Raw genomic sequence first — 5,566 nt, forward strand, 5'->3', positions numbered from 1 at the left:
TAGCATAAAGAGCGAGGTATTTAGGAGGAGATAAATACTTCGCTCTTTATGCTAAAATTTTTTTAATAATTTCAACTATTTATTCTATGGCCTTTCTGATTCAGGGGTCATTCTTAAAGAATTGGGATAAAACAAGATTTAGTGTGAAGAGCGAGGAATTAATGAGGGGACCAACCCCCTCGTATATATAATCAAAAATATAAGAATATAAAAGTTTGTTACGTAAGTTAGTTCTTAAGTTAAGTATTTTTTTTTACTAATAAAAACGTTCGTTAAAAATTAAAAGATCTAGTTGTCTTTTTAAGTAACCGAAAAATTGGAGGGCAACTAGACCTCCTTCCCCACCCCTTATTTCTCAAAATCGTCTGATCAAAACTAAGAGAAAGCCATTTAGCCAAAAAAAGAATTAATATGCAAATTTCACTTTAATAATTTATGTACGGAGAGCCAAAATCAGACATGCATTAATTCAAAAACTTTCAGAAATTAAATAAAAAAAACAAGTTTTTTTAAATGAAAGTAAGGAGCGACATTAGAACTTAAAACGAACAGAAATTACTCCGTATATGAAAGGGGCTTTTCCTCCTCGACACCCCGCTCCTTGCACTAAAGTTTGATTCTTTCTCGCAACTCTACTTTTTAAAACAATAAAAAACTTTAGCGTAAGGAGCGGGGTGTCGAGGAGGAAAAGCCCCTTTCATATACGGAGTAATTTCTGTTCATTTTAAGTTTTAATGTCGCTCCTTACTTTCATTTAAAAAAATTGTTTTTTTTATTTAATGACGTAACAAGCTTGAAAACAAAATCTCAAAGAAAAAACAATCCCTAAATTATTACGAACAACCAGGTGTACGCAATATGTCAATAATCAACAACATCTGCTGGTTGCTAGGGCCTTGAGGGGTCTGGTTTCTAGGGCTTCATGGGATCCAAAAAGACCTCACTACTGTCAGTAGGCTAGCCCATTATCTAAACGAGAATAGATATAGGCTATAGCTATGGACTAGCATCTATTGCCTAAATCAGTCAGAAAAACCTCAGAATTAGGATTCTTTCCGATAATTAATCCCACACCTAGCTATACCTTAAAAATACCTCTGACTACCACGCTAGACAGTTGGGTCGAAGCGGAGATCTAAACAACGTAAGTATAGCTGAGTGGAAATTATACCCGGAGGAAAAACTCTCTTAAAATCTGATTTAGTAGCCCTTTGTACGCCCCTCTCGACGAATACCAAAACTAAAATTAAGAATTTAACTCTTCCTAATTATGCCAGTTGTAATCTATGGTATTTACTACCCTGACTAGAAAAATGGGAATGCAGTAAATACCAAAAGATTTTGTAAAGGTCCAGTAAGAGCCTTATATAATACTGAAAAAACGAAAAAGGTGCATTTTCACTTCCATTCATCCAACCACATGTCACTCTACCGCACCATCAAACAACATCCATCAAAAAGGATTCATGTCGCTTTGAGATCGTAATTAGCTATCAGAATAGCTCTTAAGTTCAAAAATCACTGATAAAACTGATACTCAGTTTTACAACAACAATAAAAAAAAGTCAAAACGGACACAGAAGTATAAACAATAAACGATTACTTTGGGTAAACTCAAAACTATAATTCCAAAGCTTCATTCCTTATGCAAGATGGTAAAGAAATTAGTTCTCTTATAATCGTTTTGCATCAACTCATATACGTTAACAGTTTGCCTATACTGATTTAATTTTTTTAGATTCCTTTGTGGGCCGAATCAATATCTTCTTGGTGTAATCTCCTTGGGTCCTTTTGGCCTGCTGTCTCTTTTTACTTATTAGACCAAGAATTTAAAGCAACAATAGAACGGAGACGAAAGGTTTGTTTTACTCTTTCTTAAACAAGGATGTTTTTTTATTAGGATCAATCATATTAAATATACTGAGGATACTGGTTATCGAAACGTAAAACTGTGATTTTTGAGTTTAATCTGTATCAAAAAGCTTAAAATAGCGATTTGAGAGTAGTGAGGAGTGACAAGTTCTCATTGAACGTAACTTGAAGGGTATCAGGTTACTTTGGGCTCAGTCTTCCAATTAAGTACTCAAATTCTTATGACAAGTATTTCGTATGCTTCACCTGTTTTTGGGATTGTTGATAAAACTATCCCCTGTCCTTGAAAAAGATTATTTCACATTGTTGATGGCTTCTGAAAAAAGAGCACGTCGATGCCATCTCAATCCAAAAATGAAGGCCTCTATCCACTAACTCTGGAAAAGTATGGGATGTAAAATCGTAAATAAGTTTAAAATTGGAACACTTGAGGAACAAAAGCGTCCATATTAGCTGTTAATAGATTGGTAGAAAAGGCGCTTAAATAGAAATATGGAAAAATTCTCCCATGTATCCATTCTTGTTTTCAATTGCTGACTAAAATTTTTTATGAATTTTTCATCATTGTATTTGTAATTCTTTTTCGTTATCTCACTGTCAATTAGATTCTAGTCCCACAGGGGCTTAAACCACCAAACTTTTAGGTAGACGCATTAATTTAGCTTTTGATTGATTTTTCTAAAATAGAAAATTTGTATATAACGTATTTCTTATAGCTAGAAATTTTTTGTATGTTTCAATATTAATCCTAATTTTTAGATAGAAGTCATATTTAATGTGTAAAGTTAAGAGTCAATCAGTTGCTTTAAAGCAAAATAAAAAGAAGAAGGAAATATTTTATATCGAAAATTTTTAAAACTAGTATCTGACTCGTACCCTAGAGGGCAAGGGCTATGAGTTATATTAGTTGCCAATTGTTAACAATTGAGATTTTTAGGGAAAGGGTGGTCGAATAAACTTCAGATGAGGCTCTTTGAATTGGAGTCAGAACTCCTAGCGTCCTTTTTAAGAGTCAAGTGATAGGAAGACGAATAGCTCCACCCCATGTTTTGTCCCCAAATGCATCCGATAGAAATTTCGAATAGCCATTTTCTTTAAAATAGTCTAAAAATCACATAAAAAGGACTTATGTACGTTATGTGTATATGGGCTGTCAAAAGGTTGTAACTTAGGAACTAAAACTCCCACCACTGATGCTATTACTACAACCACAGTGCTCCATTTAAAATAATGAGAACTAAATCAAAAGACATTAAATTGTCAAAAGGGTGTATCTCAAGAATGGATTTTACTATTAAGCTGGAACTTTCAGAAAATGCTTAAAGGGGAAAATCAATTGACCAAAAGGCAATATGTGCATGCTACTACTAATGCCATTACCGCTGCTACATGTACTACTTCTACTACTGCTACTACTTCAACTACCACCTATATTGCAACTAGTTGTAAGGCTAAGAGCATTAAGGTTAAAATCAAAAAAGCATGTAAATATACAGGTTATCAAATGAATACATCATCATTGTCGTATCAACAGCTTATTTTGTTAAGTTGAAACTTCTAGGACTGGATAAGAAGGATGTTCAAGTCACCAGAAGGCAATACGTTTCCTATAAATGTTAGCACTACAGTTACTGTTACTGATGACACTAAGGCTACTAAGGTGAAACCTTTGTGGAACGTTTGGGGGGAGTTTCAATTAAACGAAAAATAGAATAATATAAAATAACCATGTTCTGTGCCACAATTTCAAAGTATCAAGGACGCTAGAAACAAAAATTAATTCCTTATATCTGTTAAGTGGGAATTTACACGGCCACAGACAAGAAATTAGGAAAATCAGAAGTTTTTTGATGAAAAGATCTTTAACGCAGATAAACAGTTTTTACACTCATGGGCGCCTAGTTTGAAAATAAAAAACGTGTGTAAAAAGTCAGCACAAAATGAGTGTAAAATATATCATAATGTAGATATAGAAAGTTCAGCTTTTCTATTTGTTATAGTAAAAAATAAACATTGCCATTAATTGGCAGTAAACTGGGCTAACAAACGGAAAAAAATAGGGACTGAATGATTGGAAATAAATTAGAATAGAATCTTAATTTCTTGTTTCCAAATAGAAATTAAAAGGAAATTTATATATCACTGAACAGCTAAAACTATGAGCTATGCATTAAGTCATGCATTAATTGAACTACCACAGCAAAATATTTTTAGAAAGACAAATTAGGCTATCATATTTTGTTATATTTATCCTATAGTTGACTACTGATATATCGATAGAATCCTTTTAGTCTTCTGATTTTACAAACATCATTTTTCTTTATTTATTTTTGCCGTATTCTCACTGCTCTGTACTTGTTCAGAAGCAAAGGATTACACAGCCCGATTGCTTATTTAAATACTTGACTCTATGAAAGCTTAAGATGGGCAGTACAAGTGTTGTGTCTGGTTTTTAGTGTAGACAGGAAAGATCTTCGCTTGTTTTATTATTACGCGATTCAGTCTGGCAATAAAGGAGAGAATTTACACGAACAAAATTATCTTAATTGTTGAATAACAACCAACCAAGATAAAATCTTACAAAATCTCCTTTTTCAGGAATGAATAGACCTAACATGGAACGAGGAAAAAGACGTTTTCGGTCGCTGTTCTTGTTACTTTAAATAATTTTTGTACTGACTTGCAGAACGCGTTAAGATCGAGAGGGGCCTTTGCATCACAAGGTCTACATTACGAATTGCAAAAAAAAACACAAAAAACAAAGACATAAATGTTAAGCTTGTTGGTTGAAATGCAGCCTCTGTAATAATCAACACGATAAAACTGCAATAGTAAAATAAAAGTGTAAAACCGTGTTTTATTGTTTTTCTTTATCGGCGTGAAAGCTCAAGTCTCACTTTACTATAACACTTGATATTTTACTGAAATTTACTACGAAAAAAGCTGCCAGACTTCATAAGATTATTTTCTTTCGCTGTTCACTTTTAGAAATATTTTAAAATTTTTACAAATTCATAAAAATATATGCGAAAAAGCTCAAAAGAATTTTTAGTTGGGGGGGGGGGCAGCAAGCCTGCAGACCTTTTGTCCGGGGTAAAGTTTGACAATGTCGCTTTTTCTTGTCAGAAAATTGACAGATCTTTATTTGTTGTAAAGAATTATATTTTGTGTGATTTAATCAGTACAAAGACAAGGTTGGCTACCCCTTTTTGGTCCTATATGACCATTCTAGAACTCACGTAAAATACATAGTGAGACTATCTCAGAAATCTATGAGCCACTATGGTATCCATATGTTAACAAATAAAGGCTTTCCATTGTTAGAATCTCTTTTTAACAAAGAATTATTTATTAAAATATGATTCAGTACTACCCAATCAATCTATTCTCTTTTTTAGCCAAGCAGTGTAGATTGTTGCTGTGAGTTGCAGCAGGGTGATCTACCAGATATTCCACCGTTTCCACCTCCAAGAAATGACCCAGAGACTCGACGCTGGGTTGAAGCAATGGAAAGATCATATTCAGAGACATCCCTTAGTGGGCGGATGTATGGAAATGGTAAAATAGCTCAAACTACAAGCACAGAATTATGTTCCTTCGTCAGTGAAGTTTTTCCATAACACAATGACAAGGAAAATATGCAAACCAAGTGAATAGTACTAAGGTCTTTGAATTATTTAAATAAAGGTGGAAA

General features: G+C 33.4%; 1 long non-coding RNA gene across 1 annotated transcript in view; it reads left to right on the forward strand.

Annotated features, from left to right (window-relative positions):
* Positions 1-1,736: 1,736 nt before the first annotated feature.
* LOC136024632 (uncharacterized) overlaps positions 1,737-5,566 on the forward strand; it is a 4,183-nt gene continuing 353 nt past the window's right edge. Inside the window, exons 1-2 of the long non-coding RNA XR_010616865.1 lie at positions 1,737-1,858; positions 5,271-5,566. The exon at positions 5,271-5,566 is cut by the window's right edge and continues 353 nt beyond it. This is a non-coding gene — a long non-coding RNA (uncharacterized LOC136024632). The remainder of the gene's footprint in view (positions 1,859-5,270) is intronic.

The sequence above is a fragment of the Artemia franciscana genome, chromosome 3 (assembly GCF_032884065.1).
Source record: "Artemia franciscana chromosome 3, ASM3288406v1, whole genome shotgun sequence".
Taxonomy (NCBI): Eukaryota; Metazoa; Arthropoda; class Branchiopoda; order Anostraca; family Artemiidae; genus Artemia; species Artemia franciscana.